The sequence below is a fragment of the Mesoplodon densirostris genome, chromosome 9, assembly GCF_025265405.1.
Source record: "Mesoplodon densirostris isolate mMesDen1 chromosome 9, mMesDen1 primary haplotype, whole genome shotgun sequence".
In the NCBI taxonomy this organism is placed as follows: domain Eukaryota; kingdom Metazoa; phylum Chordata; class Mammalia; order Artiodactyla; family Ziphiidae; genus Mesoplodon; species Mesoplodon densirostris.
This window is the reverse complement of record NC_082669.1, coordinates 88,686,551-88,707,432: the sequence shown is the minus strand read 5'-3', so window position 1 is coordinate 88,707,432 and position 20,882 is coordinate 88,686,551. Positions and strand designations below refer to the sequence as shown.

The window sequence follows — 20,882 nt, the reverse complement described above, 5'->3', positions numbered from 1 at the left end:
GTGTAGAAGACACTAAATAAACGGTTATTGAAGGAAAGAAAGACCACTAAGATGACATATTTACTGGTACTCTATTTCCCCCAATACACACAGCTGATGGCAGTCACAGTTTTCTTCTAATGCACACCCCATGTACAATTAGAATACTCATTTTGTTTCCACTTTGCTTACAATTCTGACTCCTCTTTGAAATTCTAAAGGTGAATATAGGGACTTTAACTTTTAATTTTTGTAGTGTCTAATACATAATAATAGCCATAGCCTCTTTGTAGAGATGAAAGTTAATCTGCCTTTGCTGCTCTGGTGAGACATTGTAGGTTCTTGACTATGGGAGGGTTGTGACGTTAGTAATGTTTGGGGAAGATTTATCAAATAATTGTGTAGAAGTGGATTGTTATGAAGAAAGACTGGTGATGGGACTGCCAGGTAGGCATGAGGTAACAAGGACCAAGGTCTTAGTGAGTGTTTTATTGACTTCTGCAGTTGATATGGCAGATATTGGGTATGGATGAAGCATATTGAATAACGGGAATCTTTGGAAATAAGGATCTGAGGAAAATGCACATAATACTTTTTACAACCAGACTTAGAGTGGTTTGTACTCTCTCTGTCAGTTACTATTCATGTTAGTCTTTTCTTTAGTATGGAGTTTTAGAAAAGACAAAAGATCCTGTATCCTGAGAGAATGTTGACCTACTGTGATGATCAGTTTCATGTAACTGGGTCACACAAGGAGTCAAGATATTTGGTCAAACATTATTCTTGGTGTTTCTGTGAGGGTATTTTTAGACTTATATTTAAATTGGTAGACTGAGTAAAGCAGATTGCCTTCCCCAGTGTTGATGAGCCATATCCAATCAGTTGAAGGCCTGACCTTCCCATGAGTAAGAGAGGATTTTTCCTGCCTGACTGCCTCTGAACTGGGACATTGGCTTTTACCTGCCTTCAGACTTGAACTGAAATATTGACTCTTCCTGTATCTTGAGCCTGAGAGCCTTTAAACTGGAAGTACACCAGTGGCTGTCTTGGGTCTCCAGCTTGCTGACTTGGGACTTGTTGAACTCCATAATTGTTGGCTCGTAAGTGCATGAGCCAATTCCTTATAAACCCCTTTCAATATATATATATTGAATTACATATACACACACACACACACACACACACACACACACACACACACCCCTTTGGTTCTGTTTCTCTGGAGGGCCCTAACTAATCACCTTCTTTTTTTTTTTTTTTTTTTTTGTGGTACGCGGGCCTCTCGCTGTTGTGGCCTCTCCCGTTGCGGAGCACAGGCTCTGGACGCACAGGCTCAGCGGCCATGGCTCATGGGCCCAGCCGCTCCACGGCATGTGGGATTTTCCCGGACGGGGCACGAACCCGTGTCCCCTGCATCGGCAGGCGGACTCTCAACCACTGCGCCACCAGGGAAGCCCCTAATCACCTTCTTTATACATTTTCCCAGTGTAATAGGTGATTTCTCTCAGGTTCACATGGATATTGAAACAAAAAGAAACAACACTTGATATCACTTGCATATTCTTTCTACTAAATATACTGTCAGTGACATTAAAATTAATATCAACCCTTGCAATTTTGTGTTCTCTCCTATCTTAAAATAATGGAACTTTTATCTAAAATTCATTTCCTAGTGATATATTTAATGATTGCTTGGATCTTCTTTACTTGCATTAGGTTTTAACAAACCAGACGACATGTAAAATAATAAGTAGTTTGAAGTTAACATAGTGAAATTTCCTAAAAGAAACGGTCCTTTGGTTATTTACTGCCATTCCTAAATATGCCAAGATCTTTTTTTTTCTTTTTTTTTATGATGAATACTTTCATCTTAAAGGTTGAACACTTAAACATTTTGGAGCTCTCCCATATTTTCAGATAGTGAAATCTTAAAAGTTTTGTATGTTTCAATGGCTGTAATTAAAATAACATTGATGATAACATGCTGTTTTTATATATATACATGTACATACATACATACATACATATACACATACATTCATATATACATACATAGGTATATACACATAACATAGGTGTGTCAACACATATATCCGTATGTATTCTCCCTGTAAAGATTTCATGCATGCAGATATACTTAGGTGGAAATAAAGCATACTTCCAAAGAATGACTGATATAGCCAGTTTTCAATATTTAGCAATTATGAAAACAGCTACCACCACAATGATGTTGATGATTATGATGATAAAACATGCATGTAGGATGGGCAAGTTTCCACAACAACAAGGAGATTGGCATCATGGCACATCATAGCTAATGGTGCTGTGAATATATTTATAAAGAAGAGCAAGTCAGCTTCTCTAGGTAGTTGTCAGAGAAAATTGAGAAGACTGGAGGTTCCTGTCTCAGGGTCTGTTAGAAGTATGATGCAAACATGCAGAACGAGGCTTGTAGATGACCAGAGAGCCTGATTTCGTGTTTTGTTGATGGTAACTAGGCAGGAGAGGTCCAGACCTTACTGGATCTGAGGAAGTGTTCATGGATTTCAGAGAAAACCCAGGGGAGGTGGTAGTAGGGTGAGTAGAGTGGAACTGCCTACGGTCTTTGATAATAGCCGACATAAGAAATAGGCGCTTGGATGTGCTGTGCTCAGAGGTTTTTTTCCTGACTCTTGTAATAAAAAAAATTTGACCTGGTTCAGATGAGGGTCTCCGGATGGAAAACTGTTCTTTTATAGACTCTTATTTACAACCTCTCCTTGACATAGGCTCTTAGATGTCCAGTTAGCATCTGAAATTCAAGTTGTGCAAAAAATTCTTGATGCCTTAAACACAAACTTATTCTATCCCAAGAGTTCCTATTTGAGTGAATTGTACCACATCTATCCTTTGATTCGCTAAAAGCTGAGGACTCACCTTTTTTAAAAAATTTATTTATTTTATTTATTCTTCAGCTGTGTTGGGTCTTCGTTGCTGTGCATGGGCTTTCTCTAGTTGCGGTGAGTGGAAGGTACTCTTCGTTGTGGTGCATGGGCTTCTCGTTGCTGTGGCTTCTCTTGTTGCAGAGCACAGGCTCTAGGCGTGCGGGCTTCAGTAGTTGTGGCACGAGGGCTCAGTAGTTGTGGCTCACGGGCTCTAGAGTGCAGGCTCAGTAGTTGTGGCGCACGGGCTTAGTTGCTCTGCAGCATGTGGGATCTTCCTGGAGCAGGGCTCGAACCCGTGTCCCCTGCATTGGCAGATGGATTCTTAACCACTGCGCCACCCCAGAAGCCTGAGGACTCATCTTTAATTCCTCCTTTCCCTCCCTGCTGCTGCTACTACTACCATTGCTATCACTACGCCTACTACTGTCAGCATCACTACTGCTGAAACAGCCCCATAACTAGTCTTCCTGCTTTCTTTTTCTACAAGGCATCCAGAGTACATTTTTAAAACTAGATCATGCCTGATTGAAGCTCTTAATTGATTTTCCAGTGTACTTGGGAAAAAAATCTGAACTTGATCTCACTGGCATAGACCTTATCTGCCTTCTACTATATCTCATCCTTCCCATTCCCACCTGTTTGTTCCAACACCAATGACCTTTCTGTTCCTTGAATGTGCCAAGCCCTTTTCCAGCCTCACTACCCTTTGCACCTGCTGTTCTCTCTGCCTAGAATTCTCTTTTCCTGGTTTGTCACCTGCCTCCTTTTCATTCTTCATGTCCTTATCACTTGCTATTCTTCAACAGACACCAGAAACCACTCCATTTTTAGCAGGAAGGAATCTCACACGATAGATTAGTGCTTACAGTTTTTTGGGAAGGCTTGGGAAGAGCTCCAGATTGGACCTTCAGGGTGAACCCAAGAACACCACCCCAGAACTGGTCCACCAGCACCGCCTCATCAGGAAGTGGGGGAATCGGGAAACCACTGTCCCAACTTCTGGCTTCAGGTTGTGCCACTGTCACCATGCCACAAGCAGGGCATGGGAGATGGGCTTGTCCAAAACACACCAGGGAATACAGGCAGCCCACTTATAATGATCACTATCCTCTGGCAGACTCACTTCTTAGGTTGTCTCAGAGGGGTCCAGATTCCGTACCCTAGCCTACTTGGTTACTCTGTTTGTTTCTGTCATCTCCAATGGCTGGGATTAAGTGGACTATAAGCCATTTTCTACTGCTGGTGGTATTTCCAAGACTAAACAGAAGCATTTCTCACAAAACCTGACCATTTGAACTCAATTCTAGATCTTGTAATAATAAAAATCAAAAGCAAGACTATAGTCTAAGGTTTTCCAATACCGTTTTAAATAGGCTACTCAGAAGTCACTGGGAGAGTTTACTAGAAACACAGATTTATTTTTTTAATTCCTTCCTGGAAATAATGAAGTCCTTGGTGAAGCTCAAGAATCTGTTCCTTATAAAAACCACCAGTGCCTCTGGTACATGGTTATATTTGAGAACTAGGAGACTAGAAGTATCTTGAGGTCCCTTCCATATTTTGTATGATAATTCATAAGTAGCTTTTACATATATAAGCAGTGGTATTAACTAAGATAAGAGCTATAAATGGGCCTGCAGTGTGAACTGACAGGTCTACTGTGCTCCTACAGCTCTGCATTGCATGTGGTTGCAATTCAGGGCAGCCCAACCCAACACTCTGAGCCTGCAGCTGGCAGCAACTGTGACTAAACTGATTCCCATAATAGCTGACTCATTTCATTGCTTCCTGTTTCTCTTATTGTAGTTTAAAATGTTTGCCATGGAGAGCCTAGCGCACTGCCCAATGCATTGCAAGTGCTTGGTAATTACTAGTTATATATACATGTTTATTAAAAGAAGGAAGGGAGGGAGGGAGGAAGGGATGGAGAGAGGGAGGAAGCAAGTAATGGGACAATGTGGGAAATATAGCATAGAAACAAATCTACTGTTCTTAGGTCAGGATGGAATTTTGACTTAGGAACATAAACACTTAAAGTCTCTGGAGAAGAAGACAACATAATTTTCTCCACTGTTTTATGACTATCAAAAAATTAAATTTTGTTGCACTGATTTTTAGGCATCTGAGAGCTTAGGTAGCTGCTTTTATTGGCTGAACATAACTTGAAAATAAATAATAGACATTTTTATTTCATCAAATGTTGTGAGAATGGCCTTGGGCTGGGTGCACTCAGCTGAGCCTGGAGTTCTAGAGGCCCCTTTACCACGCTTATCAAATTATGTAATTTATTTCTCTCAACTTTTTAAACTCTAAAATGTAGATGATGATAACTTTTTAATTATAGGATTCTTAAGAGAATCAATTGAGCTAACGAATGAGAACATGGTAAGAAATATTTAAAAGTGAGATCTAAAAAAAGATTACTTGGCATTCTTGCAGAAATAGGTTTTCTTAAAAATCAATCATTAATTGCTAGAATGTAGAGGTATGAGGTACTTGATTCTGATACAGTCTTCAGCTTTATTTTCTTTGAATTGAATTCTTGGATTCCTGATTTCCTTTAAGTCCAACATGATTTCTTTCAAACACTGAACATGAAATGGCTTTTTATGTTCATTAGTGGTCCCAATATTGTGCAATTACAGTTGCTCTGTCTGCTCTATACCAACCTCCCACATATTAAATCGACGTATAAAGTCAAGTGGGTGATTAAAAGGACCCTATGAACTATCTGAACAGAGTGTGCCTCGGTTCTGATGTTCTTCTATTTCGTTGTGGACCCAACACCAGTTCAGTTAATGTCCTCTATCCCCTTATGCAGCGCTGCTTAGTTACCCTGAACAGATGTCACAGTGCCTGGAAAAATATCAGTTTTTCAATAGACGCAGATCTTATTTCTCTGAGGAATACTTTCCATCACTCTCCGTTGAGCCAATATTTACCATTGCCCTGAAACATATACATCGCAGCTAGAAGGATACAGCCAGCTCAGGCAAGCCAGCCCCCAGATGGCTTAGGGCACTTCTGGGGCACGCTGGCTCTTTATCTGGAGCCTAGAAATGATTTTCTGACACACATCGAAGGGAGAACCTTGTCAGACACTGAAAATGGCACCCTGGAGTCTGCAAAAACCTTCCAACTGCTTCAGATGCAGAAACATAAAAGTCAAATTCAAAATGTAGTAGAAAAATGAAAGGAAATAGTAGAGGAAAAAGGTGATAAAAAGAAATGTATGAATTGCTTTTCTAGTTAGCCATCTTTACAAAGTCATAGGGGGTGTGTTTTGTCCATTGAAGTCCAGAGTCCTTGGGCATCTAATGAAAATATCACGAATTTTCCAATTGCTTTCCATGTTAAATTTTTGAAAGCAAGAGGATTGGCATTTGGCATCAATCCAGCAGATACAAAACAGCACGACAGAGCTCTTATAAGCTTATTTTTATTGAATTCGATCCTCATAAAAGCGGCACAGTTACACTTGAGGGACAGCATGGAAAAAGGCTTTGCCCTGAGTTTTGATAGTATTGTTGAATCTTTAAATCTACTGTCATTTCAGTTATTCTATCATTAGTCTTTTCCTCTGAAGTCCTTTGATGGCAATCGTGTTTTACAGATGAACCCATTAATTCACTGGAACTTACGTGATTAGCTCTGCTTGGCAGTCATGTGCAGGGTTAAGGTTAGATAAAAGTCGCTCAGGTTCAGGTGATTGCTAAGCCTTGAGGACAGCAACCAGACATTCAGAAATCATCCACCAGCTTCTCCCACCACATTTAAAAGAAAGTTTATTTACCTTTACAGAAAAAGTGCTTCTGAAGATTTTAAGGATCAGGTTGCTGGAAATATATGCTTTTCTCCTCAGAAGCTACGATTATAATTTAGGGAGAATTCCTTGAAGTAAATATAAATGTATTCCAACCTGTGCAATACACACGTAATTAATAATTTGGTAAATATTTATTTGACTTGCTGATGTTCCAGGCATTATGGTAGGCTCCACTGGGGTCACAAAGATATGTAGCCCATAGAATCTGACCACATTGATCAATTAATTCATTTCTTCATTGTTTTATCCATTGATTTATGATTGTAAATAACTGTTTGATAAATTAAAGAAAAAATAGCTTATCAGGGAAGTCTGGATGTTGTAGGAAGCATCAGATGGATAAAGTGTTACCAGGCAGATAAGTCTGGATCATTCCAGGTATAGAAAAATAACATGACACCTTTCTTTCCCAGATAGATCCCAGAGGTGGAAAAGCATTACTAAACATATACTTACGTTTAGTGAGTAGCACATACCCTGATATGCCTGGAGTGTTTTGTGACATGGATGCAACTGAAAAATAATATTAATATAAGTTAAATACTGATAAAATAATATAAAAGATAAGCATCCCTTTTGTTAATTTTCCTGCAAATTTATGTTTATTTGTTTACTTTTCCTTCAACGGGGGAAAATAGAACAATTTATTATATCTCAATCTTTGTAACATACTCCTCTAAATAAAATTACAACAAAGGGCAAGCCACTACATATACTTTAAAAATTCCCCTTCCATTTACTGTAGGAGAAAAACAACTCAAGATTAATTGTGAGGGTTCCAGCAGAGTATTGCCTAATTAGAGATGTCCAGAGAAGCACCAGCCTTGGAGACTCCTTTAATTTGACAGCCTGGATACTTAGCATGTTTGAGAAGTAGTTGGGCAATCCATTCCATTAGTATCAACCTCTGGAACTTAGCTCAAACAGTGGTAGGGCACAAAGGAATAACTTGCTTCTCTGAATAGCAAACATTTACTGCATTTGCTTGCATTGTTTTTCACCCTTTTAGTAGATATTTTATTACTAAAATAAAAGAACTGTTTTATGGAAAAATTGCTCTAAGGTGCAGACTGTGGTGAACTTGGGGATCCAGCCATTGCAGCCTTGAGTATAATTTCCACCTGAAGGTTGGGTAAGAGCGTTTTTGAAACGATGTGAGCAGCACTTAAGCACTGCTTCTATTATTTTCATCAAACAGTTTTTAATGCTTCTTTGTTCTTCCGTTGTTGAAGCTTCACATTAGTAACTGCTGATTGATGCTCAAAAGAGAGGGGGATTATGGGAGATAAGTATGGCATACTAATTCCTCTAAATTTGGGGATGGGAAAAAATGCGGAAAGATGTGAGGAAATGTTATAAACATTACAAAAGATAAAAGGAATGATCTGCAGAGGGATGATATGCTAATGTGTTATCCAGACAATAAAAGCTGTTTCCTTCACTGTCAGTTCCTAAGTGGAAACTCCTTTAGTTCTGAAGACCTTTACTAACTTACCTACATCAGTCCCTATCTTCCTCTCCTTCCCTCCAGCCCCATCTCTCCCTGTGCTTCTCTGCCTTCCTGCTCCCAAAACCCTCCCTCCATCGCCAGCCCTTTTTAACCTCAGAATGCAGATATGTTCAAGTTTCTTCTCTCATAAAAGAAGAGTAAAAAGAAATAAGAACACCTCCCTTGTGTTAAACAACTAGGTGGGAGGAATTCTTTTCAATGTATACATATGTCAAATTATTACAATGTGCACTTTAAATACCTTACGATTTTATTTTTAAATTATACCTCAATAAAGCTGGGGGGAAACCCACAAAACACACCTTCTGTAAGCCTCCTGCCCAGCTGAGGACTAGCCGATCTCTCTCAATCACAGCTTCCTTTAAGGAGCCAGGGCTTCCAGGTGTGGCTACTGCATCCTGTACCAGGATAGGTATTCCTGATTTTTCTTTTCCTCCAAGGTGGCTCTATGTGGTGGCATGCCACTGATGCTGCCTTTATTTAATACTTTGATACTTTGTTCATGAATTTCTGCCTTAATTTTGGTTTAAATTTTTTTTCATTAATGTAGTATTTATTCTGATTACTGAGTTTTTTTGCCCCTTAATATTTGCATCCAATTGAGTGCCTCACTCACGTCACCCTAGTCGTGGCCCTGTGTTTCCACTAGGACATTTGGTCGGTAACTCAGGAGAGTTGTATCCACCTTGAGTCAAGTCTCCTCTCACACTGTTGCTCTCCGTTTCTGTGAATGTCATCACGTTTTACCTGGTTGCCAAAGCCAGAAATCTAGGGCATCCTGGACCTGCCTCCACTCTTTCCCTTATCCCCATCTCCTTAACCATGTAATCAACAATCATATTTTGCCTCCTTAGCTCTTTAATATCTTTCTTCAGAGTAAAATAAGACCCTCATAATTTCTTGCCTGAATTGCTATAATCCTCCTCTATTCGTTTCATATCGGTATGTCCCACCATCCTTCCCCAGTTATATGGTTGCAGCCAGAGAAATCGTTCTAAAATGCAAATCTGATCATTCCCCTTGACTACTTAAAATCCTTCAGTACCTCTCCACAGCCTAGGATAGAATCCAGAATCCTTATCAAGACATATAAGAACCTTAATCATTTGGCTCTTATTAAACCCTTCATTTCCATCTTCTGCCACTAACCAATTAAGACCTTTGCTGGAGTACTTGCAGGGCTGTAAGTGGGCTATTTCCTCACAGTTTGAGCTTCTAGTGTGCTATTCCATCTGCCTGAAATTCTCTTCCTTTAAAATTCAGTTCGTAGGTCACCTTCTCCAAGAAGTCTTCCAGCTGTTTACAGTCTGAGCTAGGCATCCATTCCGTCTGCTCCCTATCATTTAGTGCTTCCCTCTCATAGCTTTTATACTACTTCCTAGTCAGTCTGCTCACCATGCCATGAGCTCCTTGGGGGCAGGGACTCTATCTTTTAACCCTTTGTCTCTAGTGCATGATATAGTTCTTGGCACAAAGTGGGTATTGCCCAAATTATAGAAGATATCAGTCTGGCGATCATTTTTCTTTTCTTATTTTATTTATAACATAAACAACATTTCCTTTAAAAATATTTTCATAAATTACTAACCTTGTATTGGGGTAGTTCATGATGTGTTGTATTGGCCTAGAATTTGTTATTCTTGAATATAGACACCTCAATCCCTCCCCTCCCTACCCAACCCTACACGCTTCTGGAAAAGTTACCCCATCTGGCTAATCCTAGTAGGAACAGAGATCCTTAAAAATCATGACTTTTTCTGGGTGGGAGGGAGGGGACGCTGCCCTGCAGATGCTGGAACTGCCGGCACCATGGGTGCAGCTGCCCTGCTGCACCTGTGACATTGGGGCAGAGAGGGAACGGCTATTTCTACACTCAGTGCTCAGAACAGTGGGCACTAATGGTTTGTAGTTGGACATTGCAAAGCAAACAAACAAAAATCATGACTTTACATAGGAGATCCATGAGGCAAGACCAGGGGTGCAGGCAAAAGCTAGAGTTCAGCCTCAGACAGGACCATACAAATTCTCCTTCTCATTCTTAAGCTTAGACCTCCAGATACAAGACTTTATCAAAGCAAGAGACCATTGTTGACCAGCTTAAATGCCTCTGGCTTTGGAGCTGGACAGAAATTGCATGCACATCTAGTCCGGGCAAGGAACCTAGAGGGGCAAACATATCTCAAGGGTCTGATTGACCCAGATTAATACAATTTAATAGCAAGTGTGTGACAGCATCATTAAATCTAACTAGGTTTGCCTAAGCAGAATCCAGATGAGACACAAAGATCTAAAAATAAAATAGTATATTTCAACACTCAAGAGCTTTCTTGATCACTTTAAGGCATGCTAAGAATTTTCCATAGATATGACAGTTACGAGGCAATTAATGGAATACTTTGCAAATCAATTGCAGAAAAAGGAGAAAAAAATGAGTAAGAAACAGCTAAAGTAAAAAATGAAACTGCTATAAATATAGATAATAGCTTCCATTAAAAGTGTCTTCCAACATTGGAAAGTTTAATCACAGTTACACTCAAATCATTGGTTACACTCTATTTCACAGCTATCCAGCTTGGGAAAATCTATGCACCATTAAACATGATAGGTTCAATGTTTTTTATAATATCTGGTCAGCAGTGGAAAATTTTGTTAGCTAATTTTATTAACAAGTTTCAGTTTCATTTAATTTTAATAATAACAATTAAAAAGCAAGTACAATTTTTTTAAAATCCGTAGACAACCTTTAAAATAAGATTAGACTGGCCTATGCAGAAGTAGATCCTGGAATATAGTAGAATTGAATTTCTGGAAAAAAATAATGCGTTTTCCTATTTGAAAAAGATAAGTTTAACTTTTACCTCAAGCCGTACACCAATATAATCACAGTGAGATCAGATCTGGGTCTTATGTGTAGTAGCCAACCATAAATCAATTATTTTAAAAATGTAGATAATGCATATCTAATCTGTAGAAGAGGAGGAATTTTTCTAAACTTAAAGGAGCTGAGGGAAAAAAATCACATAGGGAAATAATAGATTTAACTAAATAAAAAGCTTAAACACTATGAACAAAGTTAAGGAGAAATAGTGGGGAGAAAGATTTGCTTCAAATATAAAAGAAAACATTAATATAGAGAATATTTATAATGGTTATACAAATTTCTAACAACCTCCCTCAAAATCCTAAAATATCAATCAACAAAGAACATAGTCAAACAATTCACACAAGAAACTGCACTTGACTGTGAAAACAATTAAGCTTTAGAAGTGATCGATTAAACATAACTTGAGACATCATTTTTCACCTATTGAATTAGAATACATATGCAGGAGAAATATTTTGGGTTGATGAGAGGGCAAAGAGATGAGAGTGCTCTTTTATATGTCTGGCAAAGGATTAAATAGGTTATAAAATAAACAAAACTTCCTGGAAAATAACTTGCCAGTTATTCTCTTCTTACACTTTGGTTCAGAAATACCTTTTCCAAGAGTTTTACGCTAACAGTCTGAAGTAAAAAGTATTTGTGCATGAAGATTTTTGTTAAGGCTTTTACTGTTAGAAAAAATACACAAATGGCAGTAAAATGGAATATAATATAGGCATTAATATTACAGTAGTTCAATGAAAAGAGAACATCCTTTTAAGTATAAAATGCAAATCCTATACATGGTGTGATGGATAGGACTTACATATACCAAAAGACTGAAAGAAGAATGCTGATCTGTTAAAATGAGTGTGTATGGTTGGTAGCTTTATTATTAATTAGTATTGTTTTCTTGTATTTTTCTCTGTCTCCTTGATTTTCCAAAAGGGGCATTTATTATTTTCAAAATCAGGAAAATAAACATTGCTAATAAAAGGATTTGGTTGAAAATGGATCACAAGGGAATAATGTTAATATAACACTTCCTATTATTTACCAACGTTCAATAAATTAGCAGATTCTTTGTACCCATGTTGACAATTTGGTTTCTTGTCTTGTCACTTGTTATTCCAGTCAGTGACTACTGTGATCTTTAGGGGAGATGCCATATCTAATTAACATTAGTGAAGTTTAAGGCAATTATTAAGTTATTTACTTCTCCAGCCAACTCTTCCCTGTTGAGGGCTTGGGTAGTGGAGCAAGGGGAGGGGAACACCATTCTTTGTGATAATTTCATGAGGGGTAGTTAAATAAACCAATCATTAGGCTACGAAAAGAATTTGCCCATAAAGTATGACCTACTAATTTTCTGATCTTGCATCTGTTTTACAAGGTTGATATTTGGAAGGCGATTATTTTACTTTTGTGGGATTTGACATGTGTTAGGAATCAATTCCTGAAAGAATAATGCATTTAAAGTAACCTTAACTAAATTCAGAGTTAGTAAGGAACTCTTCCACGGTAGGGAAGAGAAAAATTGCAGCTTTTGTTGTTGTTGTTGTTGTTAGGACAGTGTAAACTCCTATATTCTGCAGTTAGGAGAAGCAATGGATGTAGTTTTTGAGATTCTGAAATATTCTCAATTTATTGCTCAGGGCCACAGTATTTTCCCATTATGTGCTGCTGGAAGAGTTCACCCTTGTTCACCTAACAACGGTGATAGATACATATATCCTTTCAGAGTTCAGTCATATAGCAAGAGTTTTACCCCTGATAATTCAGAGACTTCTCATATATTTGGTATATACATAAATTGTATGTATATATACAAACACAAAGAAGTATTGAGTTATTATTACAAGTGAAAATATAATCTACAATTGTTAGTGGGATAAATTTGCAGAGGTAGATCTACTTCTGGCCAGTCCCTCCCTTTTTGTAAATATCCTTTCCAGCCACACTACCCCCAGTCACACCCCACACACACTCTATTGTCATTCTCTATTTCATTATCTTGAGAGTGATTTTGTTGAGGCCAGAACCATGACTTATCAGTTGGGAAACTGAGGCTATTTGGTTTTATTCTACCCATAAGTAAATTTTCTTCTATTAGTCATATAAAATAGACCCTGTGCTAAGTATCTTAAACACATTATCTTGTTCCGTCATCACAATAACTCATTACTGTAGTTGGCACAGTTCCTGTTACCTGTCTCAGGTCGCTATTGTGCAGCAGGGCTCAAGGAGAACTCTGTAGAATCACATGGTCAAGGAATAGGCTTTATTGGAGAATCTTACAAGCCGATGTCAGTAAGAGAAGAACATGCTCCTGAAGGCTCAACATCCCACAGAGCAGTGGATAAGGAGCAGCCTCGTGCTGGGTACAGAGTGGGCTTAACGTTCTAGTGGAAGAACATTGCCCTAACTGCTCTCTTCTTATGAGGCCAGGGTATGAGCCTCTTGTTAAGATAGTGTAAATACATTGTTTTGGATGACAGGCAATCTGCATTTAGTTGTCAGCAATGTGAGAAAACCAGCTGCTCCAACTCTGGGCACCCTGGAACCCAGGGCGAAGTTGTAGCCCCTCTTCTGAGAACACTGCGACCCTATCCCTTGGGAAAAGCGAGGGCTCCAACTCTAGCTATTTTATTGTTCAGGTGATTGAAAGAGCATTTAGGGTTACTTTTTGAAAATTCTGTTTCATACCCCAGTCACACAGGTTGTAAGTGTGTGTGTATCAGACGAATGCAGAATTGAAACCCAGATCTCTGTGACTCCAAAGCTGATATGCTATCCATTGCCTATAGTACTTAACAACCTTCTATTTTCTTCTTCTTTATCCACAACTTCCGAAACTCACTTTCATTGCCATCCAGCTCAGCTCTACTTTGCCACAGGACAACCACACATCTGCCCTTAAATCTTTTTTAAAAACCACAGGAAATATTTATTTTAAGTGAAAATATCCTTCTAAATCTTAGAGACCCCTTTTACCTTTTCTCAATGATACCTAGGGTTCTATTGATCACTGAATAGATGATGAATAGACCTTTCTTGGGAAAGTTTCTTCATCCAAGAGTACTGCTCTCTCTTGCATTTATAGGGCAAGAGAGGAATCATAGTATTCGTTTGCCTTGAGACTCCCATTCTACCACCATCACTAGAAAATTACTCTTCTTTAAAAGTCCATGCAGTCCTTATATATTAATGCCACTCTTCCCCAATTCTTGTTGGCATCATTTATTCCCATTTTAAACATTGATTTTTCTTGATAACTTCAATTGCTAAACATATAACTTCTCCCATTATCTCCTCATTAGTTTTGAAATTAATCTAAGCATCATATTGCAAAGATTTTCTTAATTCTAATAAATTTTCCTTCCAACCCTGTTCAGCTACACATTGGCATGGATATATTTAGGACCTCTGTATTATCTGGCATGTTTTTTAAGGTTCTCCAGGGAAACAGTACCAATAGTATATGTAGAGAGAGTTTTATTTTAAGGAATTGGCTCACATGATTTCAAGGGCTGGCAGGGCCAAAATCTGTAGGGCAGGCCAGTGAGCAGAGACCTGGCAGGCTGAAAAGGGTTGAAGTTATAGTCTGGAGTCCAAAGCAGACTAGACCTCAATATAAAGTTGCAAAACTAGACTAACACATTTTAAAAAGGAACTGCGAGTATTTAGACTGATTGGCTAAATTCTCAAATTGTCAAATATGTACAGCATATTCTGAAATCAGAATATTGACATCCAAGTTAAATTCTCTTAAATATTTCTCTGCTTAATTTAATCTTCTTCAGGTTAATAAATACAACTCAGTTAGGTATACTAATTCATCCCCAAATCCTTGGCTTTTCCTGTTCTGGTGACTGTGATTGAATATGACCAGAAATGTAAATTGGGATTTGAATGGCACACCTTGAACATTTTAGTTTGATAGGACTCTACAATTCTTTAAAATAATAAAAAGAAGTCTGACTGAATTTTTGACCTTTCTAATAGTTCAAGGGTACTGTCAATATTATTTACCCTGAAGTTGTGAAAAGACCTAAATGTGATGGTTATTTACATCATTGTGAGAGCAAAATTTCACATATGTTGAGTCTGTTTTGAGGACTATTCAGCTTCTTCCCTTTGACTTACCTGTTTTTAGCTATTTTCTTTTTCTTTTTTCTTTTTTTTTTTCTATTTTTTTAATTAGTTTCTGCTTTATAACAAAGTGAATCAGTCATACATATACATCTGTTCCCACATCCCCTCCCTCATGCATCTCCCTCCCTCCCACCCTCCCCATCCCTCCCCTCCAGGCAGTCACAAAGCACCGAGCTGATCTCCCTGTGCTCTGCGGCTGCTTCCCACTATCTATCTACCCTACGTTTGGTAGTGTATATATGTCCATGCCTCTCCTTCGCTTTGTCACAGCTTACCCTTCCCCCTCCCCATATCCTCAAGTCCATTCTCAAGTAGGTCTGTGTCTTTATTCCCGTTTTACCCCTAGGTTCTTCATGACATTTTTTTTCTTATATTCCATATATATGTGTTAGCATACGGTATTTGTCTTTCTCTTTCTGACTTACTTCACTCTGTATGACAGACTCTAGGTCTATCCACCTCATTACAAATAGCTCAGTTTCGTTTCTTTTTATGGCTGAGTAATATTCCATTGTATATATGTGCCACAACTTCTTTATCCATTCATCCGATGATGGACACTTAGGTTGTTTCCATCTCCAGGCTATTGTAAATAGAGCTGCAATGCACATTTTGGTACATAACTCTTTTTGAATTATGGTTTTCTCAGGGTATATGCCCAGTAGTGGGATTGCTGGGAATGACACTCTCTTGATTTGATTTTCTTCCTGCTTCAGGGGCCACTCTTCAACTTTCTTGTCTCATTGTTGCTGTTTTTTTTTTTTGGGGGGATAGCTCCTCTAAATATGGCTACCAATATTTGATCCTTTGCTTTTCTATTTTTCTATTACTCATTCTTTCTTCACAATCCCATATACTCCCAAAGTATCAGTATCATCTGTGACCCTTAGATTGTGTTCTCTTTCGCTTTGTTCTCACTTCCTTCTACTCATGAGAGCCCCTTTTATTTTCTGGAAAATATGAATGTATATTTTCAAGATTTACCTTCATATGACATTTTTAGAGTTCCCACTCCTCATAGGTTTAATTGGCAATTCTTCCTTTGTACTCTAACGGTACTCTGAATATATGCCTATCAGAGAACCTGCTACAAAGACTTTAATATATGTCTCCTATTGGATTTAATGCAGAGTTAAAAGGCAAGCTACAGAATGGGACAGGACATTTACAATATACATAACAATCAAAGTGCTTGTATACCTGGAATACCTATGTATATCTGGAATACCTATTAAGAGGAAAAGTCCTACAAAGCAATGAGAAAAAGGCAGACTACCCAATAGGAAGAAAAACACAAAACAACCACGTAATTTGAATATATACTTCACAAATAAAAAAAGTTAAAATGATTTTAAATTCCATTAATAATCTAGGAAATTCAAGCTAAAACCACAATAAGGTAGTGATATCTACCTTATCTACCTTTTGAGAATGGCTAAATTTGAACAAACTGAGTCTATCAAGTATTGGTAAGGATGTAAAGCTACGAGGATTATCAAATACTGCTGGCAGGAGTGTAACTGGCTCAACCACTCTGTAAACCAGATAAGCATTTTCTGTTGTGTTTGAAAACATTCATACTGGCCAATCTACCAGTTCCATTCTTAGTTATATACTCAATGGAAATACACATCCATTTGTAGCAGGACATACATAAAAGAATGTTTATAACCATAATGTGCATAATAGCCAAACCAGAAATAACCCAAATGTTCATCAATGCTAGCATAAATACACAAATGATAGTGTCTCTATATAGTGAAATACTATTCAGCAATGAAAACAAATGAATTACACATAACCATAACAGTGAAGGTAATTCTCATAAGCAAAATCAAAAGTAGCCAGGTAGATAAACTGATTCCATTATATAAAGTTCAAATAGGGAAATAAAAATGTTTGATTTTATTTACATAAAGTTCCAAAAAAAACAGGCAAAACTAAACTAACAGATTGAAAAATGCACATCATGCACATTTAGGTGGAAATGATAAGAAGTAAATCAAGGAAAATATTGTCAAAGTGGTTACCTTTAGACAAGAGGATAGATTCGTGACTGGGAGAAGGTACAGAAGTGTCAGTGATGGTACACGGGGTGGGGAGCAGTTGTCTGAAACTGCCAGCAGTGCTCTATCTCCTGACCCATGTGGTGATTACACAGTAATACTTCATTAAAGTCTGTGATGAGGCTTTGTTCAGTTTTCTGTATGTGTATTATATTTTATAGTGAACATCTCTCTATATATAGATATATAAAGATGAAAACAGGTAGAAGTGTGCCACTGGAGTTGTAGGGTGATAGGCACCCTGATGGGGACGAGGCAGGCCAATGATTTCTGGCTCATTTGTCACATACTTTTGGGCTGAAGGAATTAGTACCACGTTAGTCCAGATGTCATGTATTGTTTTCCACTGAGCTTAGAGTAGAGAAAGGCAATCAAGGGTGGCAGGAAAGTACTGAGCTTTTAGATTTCAACAACCTGTGACTAACACAGTCAGGCTAACAAGAATACACAGAACATAAGGTGCATGGGCTCCCAATTCTCAAATGAGTAGAAAGAAAAAACCAGACAGGCTTTCCCAGACATTCCTTATCCACATAATCCTGAGAATCTGCAATATTGGTCACATTTTACCATGAATCCATCCCTCTTGTCATGGATCTGTTTCCATATTCTGGAAAGCAGCAGAACCTCTCCAGGTCAGACTCTTCAGACACTGCCCCTGCACAGGGCACTTAGTGGTTTTTGATGCCCTGGATGGAGTTGCAGTGAAGTTAAAGTCTGACAGGCCTACAGACAGGGGGACCACCAAATCACCTTCTCCTGATAACTTCAGTGTGTTGCTTGAGGACACCTCTGCCCCAGGTGCAGAGCTCTGCCCCTCTCCCTAAACCTCATCTATCAACGTGAGGTGGAGGAGGATATTCTCTTCCATAGCATCATGTCAGAAAGAAACAAGTCATAGCAAAAATCACTGGGAGCTGAGTGGTAATACACAAAACAGGCCATTTCCCCAAGCTGAGCCCACGTGCCAGGAGGGACTCCAGCATTGGCCACCATCTGCTGACACTACATCCACTCTCCCTTCAAGAATCAGGTGCTAAGTCCATAATCTCAGCCTAGATCATCCACTCCATTATGGTGGGTGTGCTCAAAAGGACTCCCTTTTGTTTTTCTCTCTGATCTTCTCTTTATCTTCTTTCCCTCCATCATTGCCCCACTCCCATCCCTTCTCCTTCCTTCCCTTCTGCCCACCTTCCCTTCGTCCACATATAGTTACATGCCAGGCACTGTGCTAGGCAATGTAGAACACAGTAGCAAAAAAAATTCAACACGTTCCTTCTTTCATGAAGGTCACAACTTCCTGACTCCTGGCCTTAGTGTGGATAATCTAACAACCTCAGAAATGTTTTAATAACTATCTCACAGAAAAGGGAATGCAGTCCAAATTTATTTTCTTCCAGAGGGACTTTAATCTACTATTAACTCATAATTCATAGTAAAAAGAGCAGTGGAAGAGAAGGACCCACCCAATCACCTGGAGACCATAAGTCTTTCCAACAAACGCGACTAATGTCTAGGCCTTTGCCTGGGCCAAAATACCTTGTTTGTGTAACATCTATCATATGTAACATATTTAAATGCTTGGCTTAATTAAGAAAGGAACATTGACTTTTAAAAAGTAAATACAACACACACTTGACATTTGATAAGTTCTACAGATGAACAGTTAAGTAGAGATACGAGTGGAGGGAGAGAAGTATCAATGGAAAAGGGAGAAAAAGTCACCTTAAAGAAGAGAAGAGAAAAGCTTACTAAGTTCTGAAATATTTTCACACTTTATATTGAGAGCTGAAGATTGTGATTCCCTTATCTCTGCCCTCTGAAAGTCTAATTAATTGTTTAACAGAAGCTTCAGCTCTCCAGCTGCTCTCATCTCAAACAGAGACTTCACTGGGGATGAGTTAACCACAGCACCAAACAGGGTCCAGTAGGAGATAAGGCAGAAGCACAGACCAGACCAACGTTGACCTAAGGCTGGTTGAATTTAAATTAGGACCTTGCCTGGGTGTTTTCCAATCCCACAATAACCCAGTTGTGTTGGAGTGGAGAGTCAGATAAAACTGAATTAAGCAAACATGGAAATCCAGTCTCTCCCCTGGGCAGGAGTCCCTGCTTTTCTTTTCACCATTCTTCTCACCACTGTGGTCTGATCCTTCAGTATATCCCAGGGCAGAGATCACACTCTTTTTCAGTAAAGGGCCAGATATCCCAGGCTTTCAGGCTAGACAGTTTTCTTTGCAACTACTCAGCTTTTTCATTGCAGCCCTGAAGCAGCCAGAGACAATATGTAAATGAATGGGTGAGGCTGTGTTGCAACAAAACGTTGTTTACGCCAGCCGTGGCAGGCAAGAGGAGTGTGGACCATACTTGTTGACCCCTGTGCTTCACCAAGTCTCAACCTCTCTCGGCGGCTGTTTGCTCATCTGTTAATTGGGGATAGTAATGCCTGCCTTTTGGTAGCGAGAGAATTAAATCGAATCATTTATAAAAACTGTCCAAACACTGTACCTGATTCATATTAAGTCTTCAGTAAAGGGAAGGTGTCTTTAATAGTTACTCACTAATTCCTTTGTCCCTTCATTCATTCCATAAGTTGACAGACATTTAGTGATTGCCTATCATGAGTTACATATTTGGTAAGGTTGGGATACCAGAATAATGTCTATCCCTGATCTCAGGACTCACATAGTATAGGAGGGGAAATGAACATATGAGTAAGCATTTATAGTGTAAGATCAGTGCTAAGGAAGATACCATAATTCAAAAATGCTTTGAAAACTAGGAAGGGTGCATCTAGTTTAGCTGTGAAGCTTCCTGGCTTTGAATGATGCTCTTTACACTTAGAGCAGTTGAAAATTTATTTCTCTGTATTGGGTTTGGGATAGCTCATAAAATCCAAGTAGAACATATTCATAAAGTGGGGGGAAATGGAGGATTACCCATGAGAATTGACTAAAAATAATGAATGCAGGGAATAAAGGAGAAAGGGAAAAAATAATCTCCAGGGTTAAAAAGATGTGTCTTTGTGGAATACCTGCCTGGATACTAAACCATTTTTGATTAGAAATATGGATTTGGGAAAGGGTCATCATTCAAGCTAATGAGCCCCTAAACTTACCATCTAAGAGGGATCTTCCTGTATCTGCCTCTAAGAATATGTATGTAGCAATTGAAAGTAAAACACAAGTCAGCATGATGCCTGGAAATCTGTGTTCTTGGGAAAGAGACAAGGTCCCTGCTCCGTCATAAGTGATTGGTTCAGGAGGAAACTCCTGAAATCTCCAAATCTTTGAATTCCAGCCAAGCTTTTCTTTTCCTTGATAAGGAATAGGTGCTCTGATAAAATGTATGCACAGTACTTTCCGTCCAGTTTGTAATCTCATGTGAACATGTCACTCTGAGGGGTGCATCTGTAGCTGTGCAGTCATCGGGAGAGCAGCTCTGGTGGACTCAGCTCCCGTAATGGGCAGGTGACTGCAAGTGGGCAGCAGCTTTCAGGGGCTGTGGACGCAGATGATGGACAGCTGTCTGAAGGGGGCAAAGCTGGTGGAGAAGACAA

The 20,882-nt window shown here is 38.8% G+C and overlaps 1 protein-coding gene and 1 non-coding gene across 3 annotated transcripts in view; both read left to right on the top strand.

Annotated features, from left to right (window-relative positions):
- The window catches only part of GRM8 (glutamate metabotropic receptor 8), a 764,868-nt gene that overhangs the window by 537,502 nt on the left and 206,484 nt on the right, over window positions 1-20,882 (top strand). The window lies entirely within an intron of this gene.
- Window positions 10,028-10,158, top strand: LOC132496566 (small nucleolar RNA SNORA43). The gene has a single exon (XR_009533462.1). It is a non-coding gene; the product is annotated as a small nucleolar RNA SNORA43 (small nucleolar RNA).